Source organism: Bombina bombina, chromosome 1 (genome assembly GCF_027579735.1).
Source record: "Bombina bombina isolate aBomBom1 chromosome 1, aBomBom1.pri, whole genome shotgun sequence".
Lineage (NCBI taxonomy): Eukaryota > Metazoa > Chordata > Amphibia > Anura > Bombinatoridae > Bombina > Bombina bombina.
The window spans coordinates 1383544057-1383566193 of record NC_069499.1 but is presented as its reverse complement, the minus strand read 5'-3'; positions in this window follow the sequence as shown (position 1 = coordinate 1383566193).

The window sequence follows — 22137 nt, the reverse complement described above, 5'->3', positions numbered from 1 at the left end:
CCGTGTGTGCCTAGGCCTGTATAGTAGGCCACTTGGGAGATGTATATGGTCACAGCTGCATGTCTCCCCCACATTCTTGATGCGGCTGTCTATCTGCAGCCTCCCCCCAGCAGGTAGTAAAGCAGCTTGGGCTCCTGTGGATGATCTGCCGATTAGACTGCCAGGGCTGATAGAAGCTGTGAGCAGCCGGCTCTGATCCAGCCCCTCTGTGTCAGTCCGTGGGTAGGCTTTCACAGGGAAGTTCAGGCTGCCTAAGAAAAGTTGCAGATTTGCTCGTCCACTGCCTTTCTTTTTGCGTTCCGGGTTACGGGTGTTATAGCCTGAGGCTTTTGTTATCTCGCCTAAGACTACCCAAACTGAATTTGGTACACGGAGCTCAGCCGCCATGCAGCTGTTCACTTCCGCAGTTAACTCCCATTGCTAATCTTTTTGATATTCATGGTGTTGTTCAGGTTCTGGTGTGTATTAAACCTGTAATCAAGCCAATTTCTCCTGCATGGAATCTTAACTTGGTGTTAAGGGTTTTGCAGGCTCCTCCATTTGAACCTATGCATAAGATGGATGACTGCTTTCTTGGATAGTGTTATTTCTTTTGGCTATCTCTTCTGCTGGAAGATTTTCTGAATTATCTGCTCTTTCTTGTGATCCTCATTTTAATTTTCTTAAGGAAAAGGCAGTTTTACAGACTTATTTTAACTTTTTTCCTAATGTTGTTTCTTAGCAAAGTTATTGTTGTTCCTTGTTTGTTTCCTAATCCCAAGAATGCTTCAGAGAGATCTTTGCATACTTTGGACGCAGTTAGGGCATTGACATATTACATTGATGCTACTAAGCACTTTAAACAAACTTCTAGTTAGTTCATTAATTTTTCTGTTTTTAGGAATGGTCCGAAAGATTCTGCTTTTTTTAAACTTTTTATTCACATTCACCTAGATTACGAGTTTTGCGTTAGCCTTAAAAAGCAGCGTTGAGAGGTCCCAACCCTGCTTTTTAACGCCCGCTGGTATTACGAGTCTGGCAGGTACAGGTGTACCGTTAATTTTTTTTCAGCGACTCGAGCATACCGCAAATCCACTTACGTAAATTGCGTATCCTATTTTTTCAATGGGATTTGCCAAACGCCGGTATTACGAGTCTTGGAAAAAGTGAGTGGTAGACCCTCTCCTGTCAAGACTCCTACCGCATTTAAAAGTCAGTAGTTAAGAGTTTTATGGGCTAAAGCCGTAGTATAAGACTCTTAACTAAAGTTCTAAAAAGTACACTAACACCCATAAACTACCTATTAACCCCTAAACCGAGGCCCCCCCCCACATCACAAACACCTAAATAAATGTTTTAACCCCTAATCGACCGGACATCGCCGACACTTATATATTAACCCCTAAACCGTCGCACTCCCGCCTCGCAAACACTAGTTTAATTGTATTGGTGCGCAGCACTACATCCGTGGGATTCCCCCACCTCAAGCCGCCTGGTATACCATCCCCTGTGTGGAGGAGTAGTGAGTGGAAGGTTTTGACAAATGGCAACAGCCTGTTAAAGGGCCACTAAACCCAAAATCTTTCTTTCATGATTCAGATAGAACATACAAATTTAAACAACATTATAATTTACTTCTATTATTTATTTTGCTTCATTTGTTAGATATCCTTATTTGAAGAAAAACTCCCCTCCGGATGGATGAAGATAGACGATGCCGCCTGGATGAAGACTTCTGCCCTTCTGGAGGTCCTCTTCTGCCCGGATAGGATGAAGACTTCTGCCCGTCTGAAGGATCACTTCTGCCCGGTTGGGTGAAGACGTCTCAAGGTAGGGTGATCTTTAAGGGGGTAGTGTTAGGTTTTATTAAGGGGGGATTGGGTGGGTTGTAGAGTAGGGTTGGGTGTGTGGGTGGTGGGTTGTAATGTTGGGGGGGTATTGTCTTTTTTTTTACAGGTAAAAGAGCTGATTACTTTGTGGCAATGCCCCACAACAAGCCCTTTTAAGGGCTATTTGTAATTTAGTATAGGGTAGGGATTTTTTTAATTATTTTTGGGGGCTTTTTATTTTATTAGGGGGATTAGATTAGGTGTAATTAGTTTTAAAAAAATTGTAATTATTTTATTTTTTTCTGTAATTTAGTGTTTGTTTTTTTCCGTAATTTAGATAATTGTATTTAATTGTTTTTAATTGTAGTTAGTATAGGGAATTAATTTAATTATAGTGTAGTGTTAGGTGTAATTGCAACTTAGGTTAGGTTTTATTTTACAGGTAAATTTATTTTAGCTAGGTAGTTATTAAATAGTTAATAACTATTAAATAACTATTGTACCTAGTTAAAATAAATACAAAGTTGCCTGTAAAATAAAAATAAACCCTAAAATGGCTACAATATAACTATTAGTTATATTGTAGCTAGCTTTCTGTTTATTTTATAGGTAAGTATTTAGTTTTAAAAAGGAATAATTTAATTAATTGTAGTAATTTTATTTAGATTATTTTAAATTATATTTAAGTTAGGGGTGTTAGGGTTAGGCTTAGAGGTAGGTTTAGGGGTTAATATATTTATTATAGTGGCGGCGACGTTGGCGGCGGCAGATTAGGGATTAATAAGTGTAGTTAGGTGGAGGCGACATTGGGGGCGGCAGAGTAGGGGTTAATAAATAAAAAGTAGGTGTCGGCAATGTTGGGGGCAGCAGATTAGGGGTTCATAGGTATAATGTAGGTGGCAGCGGTGTCCGGAGCGGCAGATTAGGGGTTAATAATATAATGTAGGTGGCAACAATGTCAGGGACGGCAGATTAGGGGTTAATAAGTGTAAGATTAGGGGTGTTTAGACTCGGGGTTCATGTTAGGGTGTTAGGTGTAGACATAACTTTTATTTCCCCATAGGAATCAATGGGGCTGCGTTAGGAGCTGAACGCTGCTTTTTTGCAGGTGTTAGGTTTTTTCAGCCGAATCTGCCCCATTGATTCCTATGGGGATATCGTGCACAAGCACGTTTTGCCAGCTCACCGCTACCGTAAGCAACGCTGGTATTGAGGTGAGATGTGGAGCTAAATTTTGCTCTCCTCTCACTTTTTTGCGGCTAACGCCGGGTTTAAAAAAACCTGTAATACCAGCATTGTTTGTAGGTGAGCGGTGAGCATAAACTGCTCATTAGCACCGCACCCCTGTTACCGCAAAACTCGTAATCTAGGCGATGGTTTGCTCAGAGGCAGGTCAGCCTTCCCTGCAACAGATTACTGCTCATTCTAATAGGTCAGTTGTCACTTCTTGGGCCTTCTAGAATGACCAGATTTGCAAGTCAGCTACTTGGTATTTTACAAAATTCTACCATTTTGATGTTTTTGCTTCTTCTGAAGCAGCCTTTGGTAGGGAGGTTTCTTCAGACACCTGTATCAGTTTGATTTTTTTACTGTTTGGGGTTGCGGACCACAACTTTGGTATTAGTTCCTGGGAGTAATGGATTGTGGACTCTCACCACTTGTATGATTTATGCTTACCTGATAAATTTCTTTCTTTCATGGTCCATAAGACCACATTTTTTTTATTTTTTCCATGCTCCTTTTAATTCCTTTTTCTTACCTCACGTTGCTTGGCTATACATTGGACTGAGGTATGGGTGAGGTGGGAGGGGTTTTATAGAGTCTTGGGGTTTGGGAATCTTTGTCTCCTCCTAGTGGTAGAGAAGAGTGATTCCCAGGAGTAATGGATTGTGGACTCCCACCACCATAAAATAAATCAATTTATCAGTTAAGCATCAATTTTATATTTTTGTTCATTCTCTTGGTATTCTTTGTTGATGGAGTAGTACTGGGAGCTAGCTGAACACACCAGATGAGCCAATGAAAAGAGGCATATATGTACAGTCATAGGTATGCTCTTAAACAAAGGATACCAAGAGAAATACACAAATTAGATAATAGAAAATTGGAAAGTTGTTTAAAATTGCATGTTCTAAATGAATAATGAAAATTTAATTTTTATTTTTCTGACTGCAACCTAATGTTAACCATAATGATCCACTTGCTTGATGAACTGACTATTGGGCCCCCATCATCTTCTGAGTAGTCCTGCTTTAGCTATCATGCCAGGGGTATGAAACAATGCTCCTTTACTAAAATAAATATACTTTTGTGTATATATATTTTGCAACCAATTGTATGAGAGTAGGGCTTGTCAATCAACCCAGTCCAATGAATCCAGGGAGATTTTTATCCACCTAATCCAAGTTGGGGAGATAGTTTATGAAGTAGTGGTTAAAATTACTGCTTCATAAATATCAGTTGCAGGGTCAAATGAGGGAGCCTGCAACTGATCGCCTCATGATAAATCTTGCCTTGAATATGAGCTAGAAACAGTTTTTGTTATTGTTCAGTGAAAGCTGGCACACATGTCTGCTAGTAGAAGATTTATGACATCACGTTCTTGCAGGACCTAAATCAGCTGCTGATATACAGACCCATTCTGTTCATCAGTCAGCAAGGCCGGCTCAACCATGGGACCAGGTGGGTCCAATAGACCCAGGCAGCACTCGACAAGGGGCAGCACTTTAGCGACTAAGGTCACCGGCCATGCTAGTAGGTTTATAAGCTAATAAGTAATGTTACTACTGGGAGGGCCATACAAAGATAAGGAGGACACAGAAGTAGCACTTTTAAGAGGGAAAACAGGATTAATTACGTATAGTAATAGAAATTATTGGGGTATGGAGCTAGAAAAGGGAGTTATAGGGTGTAGCTATTATTTCAACAGATGAAAATCTATTTGAGTATAAAATTGATCAAGCAATATATATATATATATATATATATATAAAAAGTGAGAAAAAATATAAGTAAAAAAAATTATATATACTAAAAATCATAGTATATATCCATACCTACTAAGTCCAAAAAGAGCTGTGACTTCTCTCCCCCAGGTGACAAAAAAAGGCCTTATTTAGAAGGATTTGTTCTCGGGATGAGGAGAAGAACCAGCAGGGCTTGTTGGAAAAAAACTGCAGGAAGATGTCAGAGGGAAATGGCCCCAAGATTCCTGGCCGATAGCTGGATACCTCGGCGTTGGGTGGGAACACCCCTCACACATCACCAGCAGACAAGAAGGAGTTAAACAGGACTTTACAGTCAAGGTAACGCATTTCGGCCCGTATACGGCCTTTATCAAACAACTTTATGCAATTGCAATTTCAATATTAGTGACCCTGTACCTCTGTGTGTTTAACCCTCACAGTAGTAGTACAAGTATTACTCAGGAACTTTTCATATTAAGGGACCGTAAACACATTGAGATATTTATGTAAAGTGTTTAGTTATGCGTAATGAAACAATTTTATAATATACTTTCACAATTTTTTGTAGATTAGCTCTGAAAATTGAGGATTCTCTCTAGTATGTAATAGTAGTTAAAATATACCCTGCTGACTTCTTAAGGCTAACCCTGCAACATGCATGCCCTTAATTGGGTTTAGCTGATAACAACTGCAAAACAATGTGCTTTATTCTAACAATATGATCTTTACTATCCGTGCTGTCATTAGACTAAAGACCAGATTGGATCCTCAAGAAAAGGTGGGTGGAATTTGGCTATTGATAAACAATTGCAGTAAAAGGATGTTAATTTTTTTTACATGTTTAGATTTGGTTGATGTACAGAAATGTAATTGCCAAGTGTTTATTATCCCTTTAATGGAAATATCTGTTTCAACACTAAGCTTTGCAATTTTACATGTTGCCCACAAGATGGCAGGAGATTATAAAATATAGGTTAATGTAGTTTGAATTAGGAGAAATGTCACACTGAATGAAGACAAGATAAAGGGACGGTGTATTGTGTCCTTCCACACTCCCCCCTAAAGCAAAGGGCCCCAATACAAATATTCAAAAAGAATTTTCAAATGGTTGGAGTGGCTCTAGATCTTTTTTTTTTCTTCTTATTTTCTTCACTCTCTATCCTATTATCTATTAACATTTTTCTGCCTTGTATACACTTACATATTTTCTTTCCTTAAAGGGACAGTGTACTGTAAAATTGTTTTTACCTTAATGTGCTTGAAGTGACATCATATCTCCTTATTTTATCACTTTCTATATACACAAATGCTTCTTTATATTATCTCTGTCTATAAACTAAAGCCCAATACTCAGGTCCTGATGATTGAAAGTGCTATGAGCCGGTGAAATTTTCCTATCGGCCACCATCTATGTTGACAAGTGACGATGCTGGCGATAGATTCCAGCAAGCATCAGCGCTGACATTGGTAATGTATAGTAAAGTACTGTAACGATTCTGTAGCAATCCATTCACTGATCCGGTATATACCTTTAACAGGTAATTTATCCCCCCTCCGCTCCTCCCATTAATCTCTTTATAAGCCTCATTCTGACACCTGTTCAGTGCTTGGTATTAGTTTACAACCTTTCCGTTGTTTAACTCAAGCTCTAAAGTTCACTGACCTAATTGAGCTTCTACTTATGCTGGTAACTTGCTGCCGTTCTCCATAATCAAGTTGTGGCTACCTACTTCCAGCTTAGAACTGTGTCTACTTGTTGATTCCTTTTCTTTCATGTAATTGGCAAGAGTCCATGAGCTTGTGAAGTATGGGATATACAATCCTACCAGGAGGGGCAAAGTTTCCCAAACCTCAAAAGGCCTATAAATACACCCCTCACCACACCCACAATTCAGTTTTACAAACTTTGCCTCCTATGGAGGTGGTGAAGTAAGTTTGTGCTAAGATTTCTACGTTGACATGCGCTTCTCAGCATTTTGAATCCCGATTCCTCTCAGAGTACAGTGAATGTCAGAGGGATGTGAAGGGAGTATCACCTATTGAATGCAATGGTTTTCCTCACGGGAGATCTATTTCATAGGTTCTCTGTTATCGGTCGTAGAGATTCATCTCCTACCTCCCTTTTCAGATCGACGATATACTCTCATATTCCATTACCTCTACTGATAACTGTTTCAGTACTGGTTTGGCTATCTGCTATATGTGGATGGGTGTCTTTGGTAAGTATGTTTTTATTTCTTAAGGCACCTCAGCTATGGTTTGGCACTTTATGCATTTATAAAAAGTTCTAAATGTATGTATTGTACTTATATTTGCCATGAGTCAGGTTCATGTATTTCCTTTTGCAGATTGTCAGTTTCATATTTGGGAAAGTTAATATTGATGAAATATTTTTCTTACCTGGGGTTTAGTCTTTTTTTTTCACACTTTATTGCGTCATTCTTGGCTCGAGAATTTTTTGGCGCGGAAAGGGCACGTTCGTTGGCGCAAGTTCGTCATTTCCGGCGTCGTAGTTGACGCAGGGGTTCACACAGCGTTGCGTCGTTAGTGACGCGAGTGTGTCACTTCCGGACATGGTTGGTGCCAAAAAAATTTCTAGTTACGTTGTGCTTCGTACATGGCGCCAAACTTTTTTCATTATTTATTGCCCCATTGCTTTTGCCTCTTGCCTTTTTCTAAGTCAGAGGGCTATGCTATTTGCATTTTTTCCCATTCCTGAAACTGTCATATAAGGAAATTGATCATTTTGCTTTATATGTTGCTTTTTCTTTTACATTCTGCAAGATGTCTCAATCTGATCCTGCCTCAGAAGTAACTGCTGGAACTTTGCTGCCTGACATAGGTTCTACCAAAGCTAAGTGCATTTGTTGTAAAATTGTGGAGATTACATCTCCTAATGTCATTTGTATTAGTTGTCATGATAAACTTGTGTCCATCTGTAAAAGTATATTACCGGTTGCAGTTCCTTCAACTTCTAATGTACATGATATACCTGTGAATTTTAAAGAATTCATTACTGATTCTATTCAGAAGGCTTTGTCTGCATTTCCACCTTCTAATAAGCATAAGAGGTCTTTTAAAACTTCTCATAAAGTTGATAAAATTTCAATTGACCGACAACATAATGAAATATCCACTTCTGATGAGGATCTATCTGATTCAGAAGATCCTTCCTCAGACATTGACATGACAAATCTACTTATTTATTTAAAATAGAGTAGATTTGTTCTTTGTTAAAAGAAGTGTTAATTACTTTGGATATTGAGGAAGCTAGTCCTCTTGATATTAAATCTGGTAAATGTTTAAATGCTGTTTTTAAACCTACTGTGGTTACTCCAGAGGTTTTTCCTATTCCTGATGCTATTTCTGACATGATTTCTAAGGAATGGAATAAGCCAGGTACTCCTTTTAATCCTTCTGTAAGGTTTAAAAAATTGTATCCTTTACCAGCGGTTGCAATAGAGTTTTGGGAAAAACTCCCCAAAGTTGGTGGGGCTATTTCTACTCTTGCTAAATGAACCACTATTCCTATGGAAGATAGTACTTCCTTTAAAGATCCTTTTGATAGGAAGCTTGAATCTTATCTAAGGAAAGCCTATCTATATTCAGGTCATCTTCTTAGGCCTGCAATTACTTTGGCTGATGTTGCAGCTGCTTCAACTTTTTGGATTCTGACATATCTAGCATTGTTCGCTTACTGCAACATGCTAATCATTTTATTTGTGATGCCATTTTTGATATTATCAAAATTGATGTTAGATCCATGTCTTTAGCTATTTTAGCTAGAAGAGCTTTGTGGCTTAAATCTTGGAATGCTGCTATGACATCTAAGTCTAGATTACTATCTCTTTCTTTCCAAGGTAATAATTTATTTTGTTCTCAGTTGGATTCTATTATTTCAACTGTTACTGGGGGGAAATGAGTTTCTTTGCCTCAGGATAAAAAGCCTAAGGGTAAATCTAAGGCTTCTAATCGTTTTCGTTCTTTTCAACAAAATAAGGAACAAAAACCTAATCCTTCCCCCAAGGAATCTGTTTCCAATTGGAAGCCTTCCTCAAATTGGAATAAATCCAAGCCTTTCAAGAAACCAAAGTCAGCCCCTAAGTCCGCATGAAGGTGCGGCCCTCATTCCAGCACAGCTGGTAGGGGGCAGATTAAATTTTTTCAAGGATGTTTGGATAAATTCTGTCCAAAATCAATGGATTCAGAGCATTGTCTCTCAGGGGTACCAAATTGGATTCAGAGTAAGACTCCTGTGAGGATATTTTTTCTCTCACACATCCCAGTGAATCCAGTAAAAGCTCAGGCTTTCCTGAAGTGTGTTTCAGATCTGGAGGTTTCAAGGGTAATCATGCCGGTTCCTTTTCAGGAACAAGGCCTGGGGTTTTATTCAAATCTTTTTATTGTCCCAAAGAAAGAAAATTAATTCAGACCAGTTCTGGATCTGAAAATTTTGAATCGTTATGTAAGAGTACCAACTTTCAAGATGGTAACTATAAGGACTATTCTGCCTTTTGTTCAGCAAGGACATTATATGTCTACAATAGACTTGCAGGATGCTTACCTTCATATTCCGATTCATCCAGAACATTATCAGTTCCTGAGATTCTCTTTTCTAGACAAGCATTACCAATTTGTTGCTCTTCCATTTGGCCTAGCAACAGCTCCAAAAATCTTTTCAAAGGTTCTGGGTGCCCTACTCTCTGTAATCACAGAACAGGGTATTGCGGTGTTTCCTTATTTGGACGCTATCTTGGTACTAGCTCAGTCTTTACGTTCTGCAGAATCTCACAGGAATCAACTTGTGTTGTTTCTTCGAAAACATGGTTGGAGGATCAATTTACCAAAAAGTTTTTTGATTCCTCAGACAAGGGTCACCTTTTTAGGTTTCCAGATAGATTCAGTGTCCATGACTCTGTCTCTAACAGACAAGAGACATTTCAAATTGGTTGCAGCATGTCGGCACCTTCAGTCTCAGTCATTCCCTTCAGTGGCTATGTGCATGGAAGTTTTAGGCCTCATGACTGCAGTATCGGACGCAATTCCTTTTGCTCGTTTTCACATGAGACCTCTCCAGCTTTGCATGCTGAATCAATGGTGCCGAGATTATACAAAGATATCACAATTAATATCCTTAAATCCCAATGTTCGACACTCTCTGACGTGGTGGTTAAATCACCAGCGTTTAGTTCAAGGGGCCTCTTTTGTTCGGCCAACCTGGACTGTGATCACAACAGATGCAAGTCTTTCAGGTTGGGGAGCTGTCTGGGGATCTCTGACAGCACAAGGAGTTTGGAAATCTCAAGAGGCGAGATTACCAATCAATATTTTAGAACTCGGTGCAATTCTCAGAGCTCTTCAGTTTTGGCCTCTGTTGAAGAGAAAACCGTTCATTTGTTTTCAGACAGACAATATCACAATGGTGGCATATGTCAATCATCAGGGTGGGACTCACAGTCCCCTAGCTATGAAAGAAGTATCTCAGATACTTGTTTGGGCGGAATCCAGCTCTTGTCTAATTTCTGCGGTTCATATCCCAGGTGTAGACAATATGGAGTCGGATTATCTCAGCCGTCAGTCTTTACATCAAGGGGAGTGATCCATCCAGATGTGTTTTCTCAGATTGTTCAGATGTGGGGTCTTCCAGAAATAGTTCTGATGGCCTCTCATCTAAACAAGAAACTTCCCAGATACCTGTCCAGGTCCAGGGATTCTCAGGCGGAAGCAGTGGATGCGCTGACACTTCCTTGGTTTTATCAACCTGCTTATATCTTCCTGCCTCTAGTTCTTCTTCTGAGAGTGATCTCCAAGATCATCATGGAACAATCGTTTGTGTTGCTGGTGGCTCCAGCTTGGCCCCACAGGTTTTGGTATGCGGATCTTGTTCGGATGTCCAGTTGCCAACCTTGGCCACTTCCGTTAAGGCCGGACCTACTGTCTCAAGGTCCGTTTTTCCATCAGGATCTCAAATAATTCAATTTTTAGTATTAAGTCATAGAGGTTTCTCTGACTCAGTAATTAATACTATGTTACAAGCTCGTAAATCTGTCTCTAGGAAGATTTATTATCGAGTATGGAAGATTTACATTTTATGGTGGTCTTCTCATAAATTCTCTTGGCATTCTTTTAGAATTCCTAGAATTTTACAGTTTCTCCAGTATGGTTTGGATAGGGGTTTGTCTGCAAGTTCCTTGAAGGGACAAATCTCTGCTCTTTCAGTTTTATTTCACAGAAAGATTGCTAAACTTCCTGATATTCACTGTTTTGTACAGGCTTTAGTTCATATTAACACAAAGAAAAAGGTAGAAGCTCTCCAATAATCCAAATTTCAATTCTTTATTTGCATCATATGCAGAGTCAAACAACCACGACGTTTCGGGGTACTGTGCCCCTTAATCATGTGTTAACATGATTAAGGAAGAGCTTCTACCTTTTACTTTGTGCTGATGTTGTGGAGGTTGGTAGTAACTCCTTGAAGCTCTGACCAGTGGTTTTGTGTTGGATAAACATTAAATTTGCTTTAGTTCGTATTAAGCCCGTCATTAAATCAATTTCTCTTCCTTGGAGTCTTAATTTGGTTTTGAAGGCATTACAGGCTCCTCTGTTTGAGCCTATGCATTCTTTGGACATTAAACTACTTTCTTGGAAAGTGTTGTTCCTTTTGGCCATCTCTTCTGTTAGAAGAGTGTCTGAGCTATCTGTTCTTTTTTGTGAAGCTCCTTTTCTGATTTTTCATCAGGATAAGGCGGTGTTGCTGACTTCATTTGAATTTTTACCTAAGGTTGTGAATTCTAACAACATTAGTAGAGAAATTGTTGTCCCTACCTTGTGTCCTAATCCTAAGAATCCTTTGGAAAGATCCTTACATTCTTTGTATGTGGTAAGAGCTTTGAAATATTATGTTGAAGCTACTAAAGATTTCAGGACTTCTAGTCTATTTGTTATATTTTCTGGTCCTAGGAAAGGTCAGAAGGCCTCTGCTATTTCCTTGGCCTCTTGGTTAAAGCTTTTAATTCATCAAGCTTATTTGGAGTTGGGTCAAGCCCTGCCTTAGAGAATTACAGCTCATTCAACTAGATCAGTCTCCACTTCATGGACTTTTAAGAATGAAGCTTCAGTTGATCAGATTTGCAAAGCAGAGACTTGGTCTTCTTTGCATACATTTACTAAATTCTACCGTTTTGATGTATTTGCTTCTTCTGAAGCGGTTTTTGGTAGAAAAGTTCTTCAGGCAGGTGTTTCAGTTTGATTCTTCTGCTGCTATTTTCAGTTTTTCTTTTCTTCATAAGAATAACTTATATTTGGGTTGTGGATTATTTTTTCAGCATTTGGCTGTTGTTTATTTTTTATCCCTCCCTTTCTAGTGACTCTTGCGTGGAGTTCCACATCTTGGGTATTTGATATTCCATACGTCACTAGCTCATGGACTCTTGCCAATTACATGAAAGAAAACATAATTTATGTAAGAACTTACCTGATAAATTCATTTCTTTCATATTGGCAAGAGTCCATGAGGCCCATCCTTTTTATGGTGGTTATGATTTTTTTTTATAAAGGACAATTATTCCAAATTTCTTTGTTGATGCTTTTTACTCCTTTCTTTATCACCCCACTACTTGGCTATTCGTTAAACTGAATTGTGGGTGTGGTGAGGGGTGTATTTATAGGCATTTTGAGGTTTGGGAAACTTTGCCCCTCCTGGTAGGATTGTATATCCCATACGTCACTAGCTCATGGACTCTTGCCAATATGAAAAAAATGAATTTATCAGGTAAGTTCACACGTAAAATAATGTTTTCGCACTATCTCTGGCTTCATCTCGAAGTTCACCTGAGGGGAGTGATGTCACATCCGCCTCGGCTCCGCTGCACAGTCTCCAAGTCAAGCCGCAAGACTCGGTAAGCTAGTTTCCCTTCAGCTCTGGGTAATCTCATGCGCATATATATTTAATTTTATCGATATACAACTCTGTACTCACTATTTACATGTCACGCAGAAACTGAAATCTTTACTACATCCTGTCCACCCAGTTGCATTTTATTCCAGGGTCATGAACCCAGCAGAAATAAATTATCCAATAGGCGAGAAAGAACTCCTTGCAATAAAGTGTGCTCTTCAGAATTGGAGACATTTATTAGAAGGTACATCATTACCTATTCTGATATACTCAGATCACCGAAACTTACAGTATCTTAAAAATAATAAAATACTGTCTTCCCGCCAAGTTCGTTGGAGCTTATTCTTCTCACGATTCAACTATATTATCACCTATCGACCGGGAGCAAAAAACGGCAAGGCAGATGCCTTATCTCGTATGATGGACAAACCTCAAATAATTCAGACACCTACTTCCATACTAATTTGCATACGAAGAGAGAAGCGCTCTACCAGGAACGAACAACAGCTCAGTGGCTTGTTCTATAGTGATTTACCACCCGGATGCAGCCTCTTTTAGACCAGTGTGCTTTTCACAGAAGAAAACTTTCCTGAAGTATATCAGTCTGATCCTGCCAAGTAAGGTCAGTCCAGCCCCGAAATACCAGGCAATTCTAAGGAACATGACAACCCCAGATGATCGTTTCGGCCTCCTATGGGCCTCGTCAGTGAGGTGCAGCCACATTCCTCTAAGCACACTGGGCAAGGAGTCCACGTCTGGTTTCCCCCATCACCCATAGGGAGACTTCCCCAGGGTCATAATAATTTGCATACGAAGAGAGAAGCGCTCTACCAGGAACGAACAACAGCTCAGTGGCTTGTTCTATGGCGATTTACCACCCGGATGCAGCCTCTTTTAGACCAGTGTGCTTTTCACAGAAGAAAACTTTCCTGAAGTATATCAGTCTGATCCTGCCAAGTAAGGTCAGTCCAGCCCCGAAATACCAGGCAATTCTCCTCTGAACAAGGAATATGACAACCCCAGACGATCGTTTCGGCCTCCTATGGGCCTCGTCAATGAGGTGCAGCCACATTCCTCTAAGCACACTGGGCAAGGAGTCCACGTCTGGTTTCCCCCATCACCCATAGGGAGACTTCCCCAGGGTCATAATAATTTGCATACGAAGAGAGAAGCGCTCTACCAGGAACGAACAACAGCTCAGTGGCTTGTTCTATGGCAATTTACCACCCGGATGCAGCCTCTTTTAGACCAGTGTGCTTTTCACAGAAGAAAACTTTCCTGAAGTATATCAGTCTGATCCTGCCAAGTAATGTCAGTCTAGCCCCGAAATACCAGGCAATTCTCCTCTGAACAAGGAACATGACAACCCCATATGATCATTTCGGCCTCCTATGGGCATCGTCAGTGAGGTGCAGCCACATTCCTCTAAGCACACTGGGCAAGGAGTCCACGTCTGGTTTCCCCCATCACCCATAGGGAGACTTCCCCAGGGTCATAATAATTTGCATACGAAGAGAGAAGCGCTCTACCAGGAACGAACAACAGCTCAGTGGCTTGTTCTATGGCGATTTACCACCCGGATGCAGCCTCTTTTAGACCAGTGTGCTTTTCACAGAAGAAAACTTTCCTGAAGTATATCAGTCTGATCCTGCCAAGTAAGGTCAGTCCAGCCCCAAAATACCAGGCAATTCTCCTCTGAACAAGGAACATGACAACCCCAGACGATCGTTTCGGCCTCCTATGGGCCTCGTCAGTGAGGTGCAGCCATATTCCTCTAAGCACACTGGGCAAGGAGTCCACGTCTGGTTTCCCCCATCACCCATAGGGAGACTTCCCCAGGGCCATAATAATTTGCATACGAAGAGAGAAGCGCTCTACCAGGAACGAACAACAGCTCAGTGGCTTGTTCTATGGCGATTTACCACCCGGATGCAACCTGTTTTAGACCAGTTTGCTTTTCACAGAGGAAAACTTTCCTGAAGTATATCAGTCTGATCCTGCCAAGTAAGGTCAGTGCAGCCCCTACTTCCATACTACCTATGGAAAATATCTCATATCCATTACTGTTAACACTGGAGGATCTTCAGATCTCTCAAGAAAATGACATCGATATTCCATTGCCTTTATTAGTAAAACAGACTAATGGGCTATGTCACGAAAACCTCAGGATTTAGCTAAGAAGGGGTTAACTCTGTGTAGCTTGAACTCAAAACAGTTATTTGTTTTTCAAATGTTATTGTGTATGCATTGAGTCATAAAGCCACTCCAGCTATTAGTTTCAGAAAATACACAGGAAAGGGTTTATGGCTTAGGCTGTCAATAGAATGCATGATGCAAAACAGGGCCTCCATCACAAAAACTGATCAGGTCACTGAAAGGACATTGGTACAATGGTGCAAAGTGGGCCACATCAGCTCCACTTGCCCAGAGAGGATTAACTTGGAGCAATCAGCTGGAGGGGGTAATCCCTCAGAAGTACCAGCATCTGTTTTGTTTGTTACCTGTCCAGAGGAAAACAACCATGAGAACTTGCAACCTGTGACTGTTGGAGACAAGCTAACCTTGGGGCTGAGGGACACGGGTGCAGAAGTGACTATGGTGCGTCCAAAGCTAGTGAACTCTGAGAACATTATCCCTGGAAAGACTCTAGCAGTTAAAGGGATTGGGGGAATGAAACTTGCAGTGCCTATGGCACGTGTATATCTTGATTGGGGAGTGGGCAGAGGTTTAAGAAATGTGGGGGTATCTGAAAATATTCCTAATGATGTTTTACTGGGTACTGATTTGGGTAGATTGTTATCTCTTTATGTGCCTGACAATGCTACATGTGACCTAGTGACATTAGTTGCAGACCCTTATGTGGAAAGGGCTGTGTGTAAAAATGCTCAGAGACATTATGACGAGGAGGGAGGACAGAGTGCATGTGTGCGACGTGCTGTGCCTGAACTGGGGGTGTCTTTGCTGAGAGGTGAACCTGGAAGAGGAGAGACTGACTGGGGAGAACGACAGACAGACGGTGTGTGCCTTCCTGTACTTAAACCAGCAATATCGTCAGAATTACAGTTAGCTGTACAGGGTGAGACTGATGGTGGAGAAAGGCAGATAGACTGTGTGGGTCTGTCTGTGCCTGAACCAAGTTTAACTGTACAGGGAGAAACTGTTTATGATAGGAGGCAGATGAGTGGGGAGTGTCTGTCTGTGATTGAATCAGTGGATTCTATAGAAGGAGGTGAGATTGACGGGGGAGAGAATGACTGGGTGACTGGGCCGCTGGATAATGTGTGCCAGTCTGTGCCAGGGACAATTCCGTTCCCTGAGAAAAGACACAATATTTGGGATAAATGGCAGAAGGAAGATGTGTGGTTGTCTGCACCAGTGTCAGAAGGATCCCAGATTCTGTGTGAGTACGCAAAGTGGCAGACTGACTGTGAGAGAGAGCAGGGGGGCAAGCTAGCACACTCTATGACAGAAGCAGCAGAGCCACAGATTTCAGAGTGTGTGGGGGAGGAGGGTACAGGATACTCTTTGAGGGACCCCCAGAGTGAGTGTGAAAGATTGTGGGTGACAGAGACCCCAGTAACCTCAGCTGTGACCTATAAACAGACTGCACAGACTAGGGGACAGAGACTGATGCAGACTGCAGGCACAGGGGGGAGGAGTACAGAGAAGAGTATTTACACAGCCCCACAGTGCCATTCAGCAAATACACTGATAGATGTGCAGCATCAGTGTCCCCAGCATGCTCAGCAGTTAGAACACAGAGTGGAGAGGAGGGGGGCAGTTAGTCAACCCCCTACCAACCATAACAGAGTGCAGGAGTACAGGAATTCTACTCCAGTGGGAGGGCAAGAGCCCATGGTAGTTAAGCAGCAACTGACAGCACACAATATGTTCAGAGAGCACACCATAGGTAGCAAGACCCTAGGTTTCACAGGCACTTCTGTAACAAGGGATGATGTGTTATCCAGGGATAAGATGCAAGCCTTATTGGGGGAGGTACCTTTAAAACCCAGAGATGCCATATTCCCACAAAAACAGTTGCAGGATTTTACTGCCAGAGAGGGAGTATATGAGATGGGGCAAAATGTTCTGGTACTAACACCCATGAGGCAGAACCAGCTACAGGCTGCATGGGAGGGGCCCTGCAATATATTAAATCAGTTGGGTAGAGCAACTAGTGTGTCACTTTTAAAAGGAGGGCATCCTGCTGGCACAACTGCTATGTGCTATTTGTCTGGCAATGGTGTTATCACCGCAAGGGGAAGCTCCCTTTGATACGCATCGGGAGTGGCTCGTAGCCACCCCCTTTTGCTTCTCTTATTGGGGGAGGTGTCACGAAAACCTCAGGATTTAGCTAAGAAGGGGTTAATTCTGTGTAGCTTGAACTCAAAACAGTTATTTGTTTTTCATGAAGAATTGTGACTTGTGTTTTCTTTGAAGTGCCAGGAGCCTCCTAAATAGCCCCACCAAATGTTATTGTGTATGCATTGAGTCATAAAGCCACTCAAGCTATTAGTTTCAGAAAATACACAGGAAAGGGTTTATGGCTTAGGCTGTCAATAGAATGCATGATGCAAAACAGGGCCTCCATCACAAAAACTGACCAGGTCACTGAAATGACATTGGTATATTATGTACATATGTGTGTTAAAACTGTTATAACCTTAAATGAAGGTAAATATGTCAACCTATGGCATATTTGATATCAAACCGATTCTCCCAATGAAACTAAGAGGTTCCCGATATGTAAATATAGAAATAGTTACCTAGCAGAAATTATAATGGATTGTATAATTTCAGGCAAGAACTTAGTCTATTGAAGGGCATAAAGACAAGGGGGTTTCTTAGCCCGCCCAGGAGGGTGTGGTCAGGCAACCTGATCTCTGGAAAATGGTATAAGAATCTTATGTTTTTAACAATAAGGTGTTCATTCTTACAAGGGGAGCTGCTTTACAGAAGTAAGGAGACATAATTTTCATGCCAGCCCCTGGCACAGAGCTTGAAGCTAGGAAAGTATTCAATTCTGTTTTTCTCCTTTTTATTTTAAAACACTGTTTGCGTGTGTAATTTTATTTGTAACAACTTTTTATTAATAGTGCCTTGTGCGTAATATTTTTGGCATAATAAATAATTCCTTTATTAAGTTTGGCCTTTGTCTAATAATTGAACCACGTTACTGAAAGAGACTGGAATATTAGAACTCTATAATTTAGGTTATTTTCTGCTAAATTGTATTTAGAGAGTTAATGTGTAAAGTCTGGGTTTTTTCTTAGGATTTTCCCTTTAATAAATTTTAAGTTGTGACAGTATTGGAGCTATAGGATTGTTGGTTTAGTGTGTGTGGCATTAAAAGGGAGTTTTGGGCATTTCTCTTACGTCTAGTACAGACTAGGGAGTGTGGTTAAACCTTGCACCCACTAAACTGAATCACAAGCTTGCCTGGTGTGGCTAGATTGTGACTTATTGGTGACAGTAAAAGGGGGCTGATAACCCTTTCTGTGCCAAATAAGTGACTGGTGCAGGGTTGGATAACCTTGGTTCGTCACAGGCTATATACATATCAAGACCGAATCTATATTCCACCCAATTTAAGAGATAAAATAATTCATACTATGCATAACTCTATACTCTCAGGACATCACGGTGAACATAAAACAGTACAAAAAGTCAAAGAAGGATATTGGTGGCCTTCGCTCTATAAGGATGTAAAGACCTACGTTAAAATTGTGTCACTTGTGTCACAACAAAAACACAAAAGGCTTACCCCTATGGTATGCTCATGTCATTACCAATTCCTACTCATCCTTGGTCTGACATAGCAATGGACTTTGTGGTAGACTTACCGAAATCCTGTAACTATACCACTATTTTTGTTGTGGTAGATATATTAACAAAAATGGCTCATTTCACTCCGCTTTGAAAGCTTCCAACAGCATCTCAAACTGCCACTGAATTGATTGCTAATATCGTTCGTCTCCATGGTGTTCCCAATAGTATTACATCTGATAGAGGATCACAATTCACCTCCAAATTTTGGAAGGCACTTTGTTCATCTGTAAATATTCAACAATGTTTGTCTACATCATACCACCCACAAACAAATGGACAAACTGAACGCACAAACCAATGGTTAGAACAGTACTTGAGATGTTTTTGCAATGCTCAACAGGACAACTGGTCCTCTCTCTTACCATGTGCTGAATTTGCTTTCAATAATACGGTTAACGATTCCGCCAAACACCTTTTTTTTTGCCAATTATGCTTATCACCCTACTTTTCACTTCATACATAATTACCAGTCTCCCAACCTCTTACTAACTGATATTATGCATATGTTAAACCAAAATGTTAAACCAAAATTGAGCCATAAAAATGGCTCAAGAAAACCAAAAACAATATTACGACTTAAGGAAAAGACCAACTCCAACCTATCAGATCGGGGATCAAGTATGGTTATCCACCAAACATTTGAAATTGAAAACACCTTCTAAAAAACTAAGTCCCAGATTCATTGGGCCATTTACAGTTCAAAAGGTAAATAATCAAAATGCTGTTACCTTGGCGCTACCCGCCTCGTATCACATACATCCAACTTTTCATGTCTCCTTACTAAAACCTTGTACTACCCCTAAAGACATGAACTAGTTACCTACTCCTGTCAATTCACTGACAGATAATCAGGTTCAATACGAAATAAAGGACATCTTGGATTGCAGAAGACACAAGGTTCCTTTCAATACCTTATTACTTGGAAAGGGTATGATCAGAGGAGGACTCCTGGGAACCTGCTGTCAACATTTCAACTCCTCTTCTTCTCTCCATATTCCACAGGCGCCACCCTGACAGACCCAAACCATAAACCACGGAGTGTTTTTTTTTTTGGGGGGGGGGGGACTGTAATGATTCTATAGCAATCCATTCACTGATCTGGTATATACTTTTAACAGGTAATTTATCACCCCTCCACTCCTCCGATTAATCTCTTTATAAGCCTCATTCTTACACCTGTTCAGTGCTTGGTATTAGTTTTCCGTTGTTTAACTCAAGCTCTAAGTTCACTGACCTAATTGAGGTTCTACTTATCCTGGTAAATTGCTGCCATTCTCCATAATCAAGTTGTGGCTACCTACTTCCAGCTTAGAACTGTGTCTACATGTCGATTCCTTTTCACACTATCTCTGGCTTCATCTTGGAGTTCAGCGGAGGGGAGTGAAGTCACATCCGCCTCGGCTCTGCTCCGCAGTCTCCAAGTCAAGCCACAAGACTCGGTAAGCTAGCTTCCCTTCAGCTCTGGGTAATCTCATGCGCATATTTATTTAATTTTATCGATATACAACTCTGTACTCACTATTTTCATGTCATTCAGAAACTGACGTTGTAAGTGTAGTAATGAGGTAAGATTAAAATAAACTGCTCAATTGCGGAACACATTGTTTTAGTTGTAGCAAATTGTGTCTCATATTGGTTACCTATTGTTTATAGTCCATTTTGTAACCATGTTGAGCAACATATATATCCCAAGTCTGCACATAGTTCTTAAAGAGACATCTGTTAACTGAATAGTAGCACTGAATAGTAGCTGTTACTATTTATATATCAGCCACTGTGATTCTAACTCAAATCACTATAACCTTGAACAGATAACAGGAATTGGTGATCCGTGACAAGTACCCCTTAGGAACATTACACTGAGCCTAATAACTATACCTATGTACTCCTAAACTAACGCTTAAACCACCATTAGCCCACCTATTAACCCCCAAATAACTTTACAATATAAATGGTACATACAATTCTCCATAGGCTCTGGTTTAAACTATCTGACAAAATAATATCTAAATTTACAACACTGATTTGTGAGCAAGGGAATAGCACTTGAGAGTGTAATGCAGTCTAATGAAGTCCATTCTCAAATAACAATCAGCAATAAACCATAAACATTGTTGGTAATTAGAACCACACCTCCCCCAAAGGTAGACATGGGAACTAAAAGATGCTTATGAAAAGAGAAGCGCTCTACCAGGAACGAACAACAGCTCATCAGCTAGTTCTATGGCGATTTACCACCCAGGAGCAGCCTCTTTTAGACCAGAGGAAAATGTTCCTGAAGTATATCATCTTATAGTTATCATCTTATAGTTCCCCTAGCCTGCTAGACTACAGGACTTATCAGTAACTAATGATTTCCACTTGCCTAATTGTTGCCCACATTTAACTCCACACTAACATCATTCCCACCTTTGCAGTCCCCACCTCCTGTTTCTCAACCCCCTACCCATTTACAACATAAGCAATGTTCGACTGGTTTTGCCGCGTCCAACATTACGCTTCTTCTCAAAAAAGATAAAGATCCAGAAAACCCGGCATCATATCGCCCAATATCCTTACTTAATATAGATTATAAGTTATTGACCGCTATAATAGCTAATCGTCTCCATTTATATCTGATATTATTCATGACAACCAAACTGGCTTTATGCCGGGGAGAAATCCTGTAAAAAAAAATCGGAAAACAATGTTGATAATAGAATATATTCAAGATAAAATTAAGAATAGTAGGGGAGGTGGGGTTTTGGACGCGGCAATACTCACGGTCGATGCTGAAAAAGCTTTTGACTATATTAGTTGGGACCATCTACTTACGATATTAGATAAATTCGGATTCAAAGATAATTTTACAAATTTAATAAAAATGTTATATAATAACCCAATGTCAGCGGTGGTAGTTAATGGGAATACGTCTGAGAGCTTTAGGCTACAGAGAGGGACCGACAAGGATTCCCCTTATCCCCGTTACTATTTAATTTATCAATTGAACCTCTTGCAATACTCTTAAGAGAATGTCTGCTGGGTATTCATATTGGAGATCAAAAATTGGTTCTTTCTTTATATGCAGACGATTTCTTGATATACTTAAGTAATATAGAAGAAACTCTACCATTATTGCTGGAAGAAATTCAATTATTCAGTGAGATTTCAGGTTATACAATGAACTTGGGGAAGTCGGAATTGCTATGGTTAAAAAAAGTCTCCTGACTTTAAAAGATCATAAACTTTTAAGGAAACACTACAGATTAAATATTTAGGTATTATTCTGTCCAAAAATATGACGTAGTGTTATGAACTAAATTATTCCAAAGTATTTGAAGAATGTAAAAGAAAATTATTAACCTGGGCTAATCTACCCATCTCCTTAACTGCTAGAGTAATGTTAATTAAATCTATTCTCTTCCCTAAAATTTTTTTATCTATGTCAGAACATTCCGTTATTATTATATAAAAAAGATATCAGATGTTTTAAAAAACATTGCACACAATTTATCTGGGCAGGGAAAAGGCTACTGATTGCTTTAGATAAACTGCAATATAATAAATTAGTAGCAGGCATGGATTTTCCGGATATAGAAGTGTATAATTTAGCAACTACAGCTAAATATGCATTGGATTGGATAACTACTCAAGAATA